This window comes from Pristiophorus japonicus, unplaced genomic scaffold (genome assembly GCF_044704955.1).
Source record: "Pristiophorus japonicus isolate sPriJap1 unplaced genomic scaffold, sPriJap1.hap1 HAP1_SCAFFOLD_965, whole genome shotgun sequence".
In the NCBI taxonomy this organism is placed as follows: Eukaryota; Metazoa; Chordata; class Chondrichthyes; family Pristiophoridae; genus Pristiophorus; species Pristiophorus japonicus.
In genome coordinates this window covers 106647-119106 of record NW_027254894.1, presented here as the reverse complement: position 1 = coordinate 119106, position 12460 = coordinate 106647, and the positions used below count along the sequence as shown (strand labels likewise).

General features: G+C 40.6%; 1 pseudogene; it reads right to left on the bottom strand.

Moving 5' to 3' along the window:
• Nucleotides 1-990: 990 nt before the first annotated feature.
• Nucleotides 991-5880, bottom strand: LOC139258416 (probable G-protein coupled receptor 139; annotated as a pseudogene).
• Between the last annotated feature and the right edge of the window lie 6580 nt (nucleotides 5881-12460).

The following is a 12460-nucleotide window of genomic DNA, read 5'->3' as shown; positions in this document are numbered from 1 at the left end:
GAATAACCTCGCAGTTCTTGTATCATCCTTGTATTTTTGCACACTCTCCAGTGCTGCTATATTCTTTTTTAAGATATGATGACCAAAGATGTGCCGAGTACTCCAAGTGCTGTCTAATCAGGGTTCAATACAAGTTTAGCATAACTTCCCCTTGTTTTCAATTTTATCCCACTAAAAATAAACCAGAGTGCTTGGTTTGCTTTTATTATGGCAGTATTGTCCTGCTTCACAACTTTTAGTGATTTGTGCATTTGTATTCTCAAACCCCTTTGCTCAACTACCCCATTTAGATTCTTATTTTCCAAGTAACATTTCACCTAATTTTTCTTACCCAAATGTGAAATCTCACACTTATCTGTTAAAATTAATTTGGCAATTAAATGACCGCTACACATTTATGATGTGTTTTTTTAATTTGTTGCAGTCTCTCTCAGCAGTTACTATCTCCTCCCAGAATGTGTTGTCGTCCGCAAATTTAGAAATTGAGCTTTTGATTCCAAAGTCTAAATCGTTAATATAAATTGTGAGCAAACGGTGTATATCCATAGCTTGGGGAAAAAATGGCAGTTCAGTCAGGACCTTATCACTGAAAGAATAAAACTCACAGAGGATTATTTACAGAATTAATCAGTTGTGGGGAACAGTTGGCTGTTTCAACAGATAACTACATGTGTTACTGACGGGAGTGGGGCTTGAGGGATAACGAAACTGCTGTAGAGTTAAGATCAAGTGAAAGCAACAGATATATTTGTCGAATTGATTTTATTTCGGATCTGAAAATTTTTTTTGTATTTGTTCAGATCCCATATCGCATGTCTTACAATGTCGCAAAAGTTAATAATACCCAAGCATCTTTGATCTCCGACAATCTGACATCTAATATGGGGACCCATTTGCTTTTGGAGATTCCTATTTGCTGCTATCAATTGAACAACTTCTCCACATTTACGATGGATGTAATTGCATTTTAGTTCTGTGAAGCAATTTAACTCATTTCAATAAATTAGTCATGAGAGCCAGGGGACGCTTAATCTTCAATTGTTCTCTGAATTTGCTCTGGGACACTGCATAAATAAACGTATTAGTGCAAGAACTCAAACACCTCAGCATGTATCCAGATAGTTCTGCAATGGTGAAAGAGTCGCTGTAATCTACTTCAAAAAATTGAGTACCTGTAAATTGCACACATACAAAAACTATGAAAATTACCATCCATAACAATAGAAAACTGCCAGATATAGCGAGCAGTAAAATGATCGATTTCCTTCGGTTTTCTATCTCTGGATCATTGTGATTCTGAACCTTGATGTTTCCTCGGAGTCCCGTCCTCACTCTGTTGGCCAATACAATGTGCCTAATGGTCAGGGCATTCAGCAGCATGATCAACACAAATGGAGCAAATGGGGTTAAAATGGTTTCCAACCACAAAAATGCTACCCATATGGGTAAGATGTAGAAACTTGATTTTACATAGCAGGACCATGGTACATTGTCAATTATTTCCCGTGGTTCATATACAAAGTAGATTGGAATATTTTCTAATATGCTTAATGAACACACCACTGCTATCACCACAGCCGCAGTTTTCTCGGTGCAATATTTTGTTCATAACGTTTGGTAACAAATAGCGACATATCGATCAAATGTGAAAGCCAGACAGAGCAATCAATGGAAACAAAAAGTAAGGCGAGATTAAGACTACAAATCGGAGCATAGTTCAGGAATGAATATGAAAATAAGAATCTTTAATCTCATACAGAATCACTTCATTAATCAGGACCATTAGATCAGCCGCTGCCATGGCCACCAGGTAACGGGTGATGCATTTGGAGAGACCGCACTTTCCCCGGGAGAGAATGACGATTGTCACCAAATTAGCTGCAAAAAAAGAGGAAATCAAATTACTAACGCTCCCTAATCTGACTGGATGATCAGTCGCGAGAAATCTGTATAAAATTCATGGAAAGATTTCTTATCACTCAAATCTCTCTCTCTTTATTTCTCCCAATCGATCAGATGATACTAGTAATTCTTAGAAGATACATTTATTTCTGCGTACACGTCGCTAACTTATTCTGAGTTACTTCAAAGGAACAAACTGCTGCAGTGAATGGTTTGATTTTCAACTTTCTACCGGGCCAACAATGGGCTTTTCCGACTGGCGGCCACAATTGAATCCACCTGAGTTTCATTTCCTTTCACTTCAACATAAAGGAATGTCCAGCTAGGTGCAACACGGGCGGCTGATTTGCTTATCCCTGTTCCTCCAGACACATCACGGTGAAGCTTTCCATCTGTCCTTCCTGGTGTAAACCGGCGTTGCGGAACCACTGACAGACAATATTGGATGGCCAAACCCTTATCGCCAGTTTTAAGCGAAACTTCAGATTGAAAATGTACGCCAGTATCTGCTTATTGCAAATATCCTCAATAATCATGCAATGTAGGTTTCAGGGCAACAGCATGATTCTGACTGCAATATTCAATCGTTCAATCTTTGGGGAGCAGGTGAAAATTCCTACCAGGTGTCCTTCCCGTGCTTTTCCTCAGCAAATGACCAGAAAATAAAGCTTTCTCAGTGACACATTGCTTCATATGCACAATATAATAAGAAACATTTTATTATGGATTGTGTCCCGACTATATGTCACCAGAATCTGTTACATCAAAGTAACCAGTTAAATCACGAGCGATATATGAGTCTGAGCATGGACGGAGGGAATTTTATGATATATCCGATATTATTAGAAATGTGGACACTGGTTTGCCTCAGATGCAAACCTTTAAAGCGCATTTGTAATTTAGTTTATTAATATTGTACAACAGCTAGTAATACAAGTCGCGCTCCGGAAATAATAACTAAACGCAGGATCGCCGAGGGGGTAATGCGGGGTTCGCCCATTATCTGCCCGCTCGATGTCCATTTCCTTACACCAATGGAGCTGAATATTGGGAGGGGTATATAACAGGTCATTCCGCCCAAGGATGTCTACCCCCAGATACCTGCTGATACTCGAGATAACCGTCTTAAAGAATTTCTCAACATTCCTCCCAGATGTATTTCGAGCTGTGTATTTTAATCAAAGTGTAAATATTGTCCACTATGTACGACGTATAAACTGTTCTTTGGCTTCTAGTCTTAGCCGAATAATGTAAAAACCAATAGCTCTTGTCTCAGACCCAAATCACTAATAGGAGCGGATATTTAAGCTTTTGAAACTGCACCTTATAGAAACATAGAGCAGGAAATCTCTCTGACAATAGGGACAACCCATATAATTGCCATCACACAATAGATCTATTCCCTGTTTTGCGCCTGATGTATGAATTAACTTCAGTAACTAACAATCTTCAAAAAAATCTATCGACAGATGAATTAACGTTTATTATTGCTTTGAATTATTTATTTCTTAGTTTATCAAACGGTGAGAAAGAACAAACAGCAAAGAGGGAACTTCTCACCTTTAACACATGGATGATAATGTAAGGAGCAGGCGCCCTGACCATTGTAAATCCCACGTGACCTTCATCGCATTGTTGGAGGTGGAAGTGACCAGGGCATCAGGGATGTAATGTGTGCAGCAACATTATTGAATACAATTACTGGGGAGGGATCGGCAGATCTCCTCTGATAACTTTAACCCTTTACATTGTTTCTCCCGGATTACAATGATATTTTTTCGAGGCTGTGGTGGAATTTTAGAGCAGATCAGTGGACATTCTATTGGAGTCACTCTATTTGTACCATACACAGAAACTTGGGATAGATTGTAGTCTTCATCGCCTGGGCATTAAACATCAGCACGCTCCATGGGAGAGAAATTGGTTTTGGGCAGTAGCGCTGAACAGGATGGTATCGCATCGACTGCCTGTTATACCCCTCGCTTGATATTGAGTTCTATTGAAGTCAATGAAACTGAATATCGAAGGATGTCAGAGGCATACACGATAGATAATGAGGGGGCTCGACAAGGTGGATGCAGAAAGGATACTTGCATTCATAGGGGAACTAAAACTAGGGGACACAGTCTTAGAATAAGGGGCCACCCATGTAAAATTGAGATGAGGAGAAATGTATTCTCTCAGAGGGTTGTAAATCTATGGAATTCTCTGCCCCAGAGAGCTGTGGAGGCTGGGTGATTGGATATATTTAAGGCGGAGATAGTCAGAATTTTGAGTGATAAGGGAGTGAAGGGTTGTGGGGAGCGGGCAGGGAGGTGGAGCTGAGTCCATGATCAGCCATGATCTTATTGAAAGGCGGAGCAGGCTTGAGGGGCCAAATAGCCTACTCCTGCTCCTATTTCTGATATTATCTTCTTATCTTCTGCTAGCACCACTCTACCCCTGTAGATAAGAAGGCAAATGTGTTAGCTGTGGCCACAAGTATTATCAGAAATCGCCCGAATTCCGTCCATTGATAGTAATGGAGGACAATTCGCTGTTTTTAGGGAAACATGTCCTCCGCAGAGGATTTGGCATTTTGTGCTTAGCCCAGACGATGCAGAACACCCCGAATGTAAAGACTAAAATCTATCCCATGGTTACCAGAGAAATCACCACTTGCATTTAGAATTACAACAATGCAGCAATAGCTGGACGTGCTTTAGTAGCACTTATCTCGTTTTGTTTCGCAGCCTCAGAATTGACTCCAGCTTAAAGTAACACAATATATCACAGTTTCAGAATCAAGCGCTTCAGGTTCTCCATAAGCTCTATTACCAAATAGTTGCCAGCAATCAATGACTTCACCTGACACAAACATATAGTGGCCATTGCACCCATGGGTTTCCATGGCCAGTAGCAGCGATAGAAACTCATTGCTGCCATCCCAACTCGGAAAATTAGTGGCCATGGACACAAATTATATTTAGATTGACTTCCCCAGCATCAGTCCGCGCTTTACAAATGTGACACAAAATGATGAGGTATTGTAGACCAAAATGTATACCATAGTCTATAGTTATGTTATAAATACACCAACAACTTTGAGTTTCATCTTAAGAGGTTTCTGCATGCAAGGCATGCCAGATGTAAGTGGTTAAATTGTTCTTCGCCAGTAGCACAAAATAAACTCATCGTGAATAGACAGTCTGCTTCACAATGTGCGGATTTCTCTCAAAGAAAACGAACATCAGGCCGGGTGTAAAATGAGCGGCCCATTCCCTCCGAGTCCATCTGGCGCTGCTGAGGAAGACCAATTTCAGCGCCTGAGGTTCAGTTTCCAGCCTTGTTTACCCGCTGCTGGCTAGCTGCATGCGGCGGAAGGGCGTCCGGAGCTGCTGCCGGTTGGGAAGTGCGGGGAACCATTCGGCTCCGATGTTATTCTGCTAATGGGCGGGATGCAATCCCAAGGAGGTGACAATACGCCAGCAGTGCGCCAGAATGTTTTGTTGGGCATGGAAGGAGATCTTCAGTTTCTTCTGGGTTCACAAATATACAACAGAACATTGCCTTTGTCTTTTCTTGAGCAGCCTTCTGAAATCCCTTTAACAATTGCTGGTTTGACAACTGGATCCGATACTAATACTTGTCTTCGACACAAAACTACAAGACTGTCCTTTAAGACCGAGACATATCTACTGAATTGCTGAATTTAAGTAGTCAGAGTAAATTGTGCTGCTACTGAGGTTGTTACATTAAAAATATAACAGAAACTTGGAGTCATTTGGTTTACTTCTATGATGCCAATAATCAGTTTCTGCAAATCAAACACACCAAAACAAACAGGTAATATCATTACACGACAGCAGGAACAGTGACACAGTGAAGCACTGTTAAAGATGAGCATTAACTGATTGTAAGAGGCTTACCAGGAAGACCAACTATTTCAAGAATCGGATAGTAAATGTTTTCTATCTGTATGATTATCGGCCTTTTCATTGTGTGAGTAAAACGAAGTTGCCAGTTTGTGTTGAAAAACTTCTGCTTTCAAATTCAGGTCTTATTTATATCTTAGAGAAACCTCAAGTGACACATGGACATTACACAATAATTCTCATTAGTTACTGTCATTTGAACAAACAAATTAAGGCGAGTAATATTCACCCCTACTCATCAGGGATATTTTGCAATGCTATTCTCCGTTGAAAGAGGAAGGAGTCAAGAATATTAATGTCATCATACGTTCCAAACAAACTATTGCGACACCTGCTTTCCTATAGTAATGGTATAAGACTCTTGAAGCTGACGATAATTTATTTATAGTTTAATGCGAGGCATTTGATGGAATAAATATACATCATTATGATGGAATAGTGTTCTCTAGATCCTAGTTACATCAAGGATGTTCTCTATCTTCTTTAATTTATGCTATATTTAATTTATATTAAGCACCTCAATGCTACAGGTGAGATTGAAGAGCATTCAGATACACAAAGAAAGTGATACAGTCAGTTGTATACAGCTGAGCAGGCCACAGATATGCAGAAATATTAGTTTCTGAAAGTGTGCCGAGGTAAAAGAGGGATTAACAGTTAGATCGACATGTGTCCCCTCGAATGCCATTTGAATCATCCCTCTGAAACGCTTAGCCACACATGATCATGAAATTACATTCAATTCCATTGTTCCCATAGTAATGACGACATTAACTGTGCAGACCACATTCATATAATTGTGATATATTCTCTGCTACATCACAAGCACAGCTAATGATACTCTACTTGTAACAACACAATTTGATGAGTCAGAAATAATCGAATCATTCCAACTTTCAACTCCTTCCACATCTGTCGGTAAAATATGATCAATGTGAACAAACCTAACCTGTCCATGATCAAGCATCTTGACCAAAATGTGTGCGAGGACCACATATCTTCACCAATCTTCCTGATAACCACTTTAATCATTTATGGTGATGGTGTAATATATCACTCCACCTAGTAGATGACTGATCCACCTAGTGGACTACTGTGGTGATGCAGCCATTGCTGTAAATAAATAAAGGCATCAGATAGGTTCCTGTGTTAAGAGTTATCTTGAATTCTGTGTGTTTGTGATGTCGTAGAGAATATTCCGCATTGGCGACCCTCACTGAAATTTTTGTTGGTGGATCAATCCAGCCTAACAGCAGAGAGACTAGAGAGGTAATTTGTGTTGCAGAACAGCTAAAAATCCGTTTCAACGTGACCGAGAGGCTAGAAATGTTTTTCACTGAAAATAGTACCATCGAAGCCCCCAATGATGAAAAGAGTAATCAGGTGATTTTAGAAAGTAAACGGGCTATTTTCCTGACTGAAGCATGCCCAGAGGTGTATGAAACGCTGACAAATGTGCGTGTTCCCGTCAAGGCAAAGGACACATCACTTATGGTAATTTTAAGCAAGTTAGAAAAGCACGACAGTCCTGAGCCCCTGGAAATTGCTGAAAGTTATTATTTTGTAATATGAGATCAGTGAACCAGCGAGAGTATCAGTGAGTACATTGTAGCATGAAAGGAGCTATGCATTCACTATCATTTCCGAAACTTTCAGGACCGAGCTTTGTATGACTGCTTTGTTTTTGAAAAATGAAGCAAACAGATGAAAGTTGTTGACAACTTCTAACTTGACTTTTGATTTAGCTTGTCAGACAGCCATGTCAATGGATATGGCTGACCAATATTCCCGAGAATTTTGTACCATTTTCAGTCGTCAGACAACCGAGGTGAATCGCCTGCAGGATAAAAGAAAAAGGCAGTTGGACCCCAAGGCCTCAGCACTTGGCCAAGATAATAATACATTGAAATGATGCCAGGGACAACACATTGCTCAAAGTTGTCCATATGTGAAGGCAGAGTGTTTCTTCTGCAGGAAAACTGGTCCCCTTGCGAAGACATGCCAACTGACCAACTTTCAAGTCTATAAGAAGAAATCCCCAGAGAATACATAGCATGGAAGAAAAGCAACACGAGGAGGAGGTTTTGGAGATACACGTCATCAGGACCACAAAGGTATCTCACAGCGATTCACGAAGTATCGTCATCCAAGTAGACATTGCAGGATTCAAAATATCCATGGAAATTGACACTGCATCCATGAATGTAGTACCAGAATCACTATATCTCGACAAATTGCGTGATTTCCATTGGAAAAATCCAAGGTAGAGCTGCGAGGCTACTCAGGAAAGAACATTCCTGTGGTAGGACGTGTCACAGTTCCGGTGAAATACAAGGATTAATTTCCCAGCTTACTTCTCTTCATGGTGGCAGGGGACAAGCCTGCCTTGCTAGGTAGAAATTGGTTTGGATCACTGAAGCTGGATTGGAATACGATTTTTCATGTTGAGACGAGATTTGCATTGAAGGATGATTCATCAAGAAGTATCGAAAGGTGTTATGTGAAACAGGCAATCCGATCCAAGGCTTCAGGCGAGTGTCAGAGTACAGAAGGATGCTAGACAAGTTTATTGCAAGCCACATCTTGTACCATATATACACTCAAGGAGAAAGTTGAGCAAGAACTCAAAAGACTAGTGACTGAGAACATTATCTCTAAGATAGATCGATGTGATTGGGCTACATCCATTGTTGTTGTACCTTAGTCAGAAGGTAAGGTATGGTTGTATGATGATTATAAAGTAACCATAAACCAAGTTCTAGAGGGTAATCTCCCCAATACATTGCCAAATGTAGAAGATTTGTTCACAATGCTGACAGTTGGACAGATTTCTCAAAATTAGATCTTACAAATGCCAACTTACAACTTGAACTAGATGAGGAGTCCAGGTCATGCTTGACTATAAATACTCATCTAGGCCTATAACAATTTAATAGGCTACCATTTGGAATGTCTTCCACCCTGCCATATTCCAAGGCACGATGAACAGATTTTGCAAGTCATTGAAGAGGTAGTGCGTTATTTAGATGATATAATCATTTCAGTACCAAATAGGCAAATCCATAATAACATGTTGAATGAAATGTTCAAACAGCTGGAAAAGCACAGAGTGCGATTCACTGCTCGCAAGTGAGAGTTATTTCAAAACTCGGTGGAATATTTAGGGCACACAGTAGACAAAGATGGTTTACATCCAACCAAGCGTGGAGACCCCGACCTGCGAGAGACCATCAGCGGCAGGTTGGGGCCATAAAAGGAGCGGCGAGTGGCGGCCATTGGCAGCATGGAGACATACCACTCCAGGGAGAAGCACGTGCTGGTGCAGGAGGGCAACGGCAGTGAAGAGTGACATCATCAAGGTCCAGGTTGGTGACGGGGGTGTGGGCAGGTACTGCAGGAGCAGCGAGATCGTGTCAAGCACATGTGGTGGCTGGTGTTCAACGACCACCACATATTAAAAAAAATCCACGCAGAGGCATCTTTCACCCTTGAGGATATATTTCGGGTCCTTCATTGAAACACCTGTGAACTCATCTTTTTTTGGCATGGAAGCATCCACGTTTCGAGGAACCACCTATGATGATGACATCTAACCAAGGGAAAGCTGGATGCAATAAAAAATGCACCCACTGCCAAGAATGTCACTGAACTTCGATCATTTTGTGGTCTTTTGAACTGATATGGGAAATTCCGACCAAATTTAGCTACAGTATTACATCCACTGAATGAGCTGTTGAAAAAACAGGTCCAGTGGAAGTGGTCAGAATAATGCAGCATTCAAGGAGTGTAAAAGCTAGGTGGTAGAGAGCATCATGATGTATCTAACGAAATCAAGCTAGCATGTGATGTCTCTCCATATGGAGTTGGGGCTGTGATCTCTGATGTACTACACATTGGGGAGGAGAGACCAACTGCTTTTATTTCATGCACTCTCAGTGCCAGTGAGTGTAATTATGCGCAGATCAAAAGGGAAGCTTTGTCATTAATTTTGGGGGCCAGGAAGTTCCACAAATACTTGTATGGTCGTAAGTTTACTATGTTACAGACCATAAGCCTCTGACAGCAATCCTCCATCCAAGGCCCCCAGTTCCAACCTTATCTGCAGCCCAAGTGCAGAGATGGGCTTTGATTTTGTCACCATATACGTACGACATTGAGTACACACCATCAGCTGATCACAATAATGCTGATCCTCTGTCTAGGTTGCCATTCCCATCACAAGTTACCCTAATAAGGAAGAAATGTTCTATTCTTTATACATTGATGAACTGCCAGTCACAGCTGAAGAGATTAGTAGAGCAACCAAACGTGACCCAGTTATGTCAAAGGTGTATAATTACATAGCAAATGGCTGGCCAAACTAGGTAACAGAGAAAGCTTTTCATCCATACTTCGTTCGTAGGAATGAATTGTCCGTGGATAAAGATTGTACATTCTGGGGTTTAAGCATAGTTATCTAGGTCTAACTTATAAGCAGATCTTCATGGCCACCACCTGGGAATATGCTTGATCAAGAGTTTTGCAACCAATTACTTATGATGGCCAGGTCGAGATAAAGATATACAATATATCATTAGTCAGTGTATAACATGTCAATTGGTAAGCAAGAAATGACCACCATTATCATTACAGCCTTGGAAAGGGCCTCCCCGGGTGTGGCAAATGTTATATATCGATTTTGCTGAACTAGAAGGACAGCAATTGTTCATTGTGATTGATAGCCATTCGAAGTGAGTCAAGGTTTTTCTGATGCGGAAGATAACAACAAGTAAAACACTAGACAATTTGCGAAGATTATTTTCTTCATATGGCATCCCAGGGGAAATTACGTCTGATAATGGAGCACAATTTTGTTCAGAAGAATTTGCACAGTTCACGAGCAGAAATGGTGTGAAACATATCAAGGTTCCACCGTACCACCCTGCTTTAAATGGTGCTGCAGAGCGCACATTACAAATGGTGAAACGTGCTCTTATCAAGGAAATATTGGATCCAAATCCAAAGAAACGGCAGTTGTCATTGGACCACAAATTGGTTAATTTTCTAATTACTTATTGTAATATTCCTCATACAACTACTGATAGAACACCAGCAGAGTTGTTTCTCAAATGACAGCCACGAATTAGGTTCTCGTTGTTTAGCCAGTCTTGGCACAGTCCGTAGAAGAGAAACAATTAAGACAGAAAGTGAATCATGATAGAGGTAGGGTAAGAGGGAGAAGCGTGAAATTAAATCAGAAGGTGAGAGTGAAGAACCATCATCATAAATGGTTAAAGTGCTTACCAGGAGGAGTGGTGAAGATATGTGGCCCTGTCATTTGAATAAATCTTCTAAATGCTTAGCCGCACATGACCATGAAATGTCATTGAATTCCATTATATCCATAGTAATGACGACATTAACTATATAATAGTTATAATATTAATGGGGTTTTCTTTGTATTTGTCCATGCCTTTGTTTGAAAATTAATGCAGCAGAAAGTTAACCAGTTGTGTGTTGAAGAGGACAGCCTGGTTGGAATGTTACTACACATGGGCCCAGATTTTGAGATTGGGGGCTTCCAACCTGAAAAATTTCTGCAAATCTACCTGGTAATCCTGGAGGTTTCGATACTTCTAGTCCTGGCGCTCTATGTAAAGGTCTTCATAGAAGCACACGTATCTCAGGGTGATAAGGGTTCCGTACACATCAATGGAATCACGTGGGCATGCTCAAGCTACCAGAGTATTCCCATTCAGACTTTTGGTGATTCCGTATATAAGGAACAACCATAAGTATGAATGTTAATCCCAGCCCCCCGTAAAACATATAAACACAAAATAACAAAAAAACATCACATATGTCAAATTAATGCAAATTGAATGTAATTAATTATTTGAAACAACATTTTTTATTTTTTTATGAATAAATTTACTTATTTTCAAGGGTCTAAAAATAAATCCTGATTCAACAGGATTTTCAATGTTTACATTATGTTTTTAATATCTTTCCCAGTATTGAAAAATTTTACACTGATAAGAGCAGGCCTTACTACTGCTTTTTTCAGTCATACAACTTTGAAGGACATTCGCTGGGCAGGTGTTCGGCAAATAGCCCAAACCTCTGCCCGCGAAGGTTCTTTAATTTCGCAAGCGTGCGATCAGTCAACAGAATTTTTGACAGATCACAAGTGCCGGGTTTAGGGGCCTGTGCCCCGCAGGGTCCTAAACCCGGAAGTTAAGTGGACACCACGGGCACATGCGTCCCTCCTATGCACCTGTGGGGAGGGTGACAATCAGTGATTTTAATCTGTCTGATTGGGGAACAATTAAAGCATCTTTTATTGGAAAGAGCAAGTATATATAGATATTAAACACAATGCCTCATAAACTCTGAACTCTGTCAACGTTCCACCTTATTGAATCCAAGAGATTTGCTGTTCCCTGAGGATCTTCCACTACACACATCCTGTGTGAGGTTTTTCATGACTTTTGTTCTGACTACAGATCTGAAATGATGGACACAAACGATAGAGAAAGTAATGGTTGGGCCAAAGCAGAAGTGGAAAATGACATCTCTCGGAGGCTGTATTTTAACTCCAGAGAATTCCGTTAATGGCACGCATGCCTGGGAGCGTCAGTCGGCAGGCTTCACTGGTTTTAACA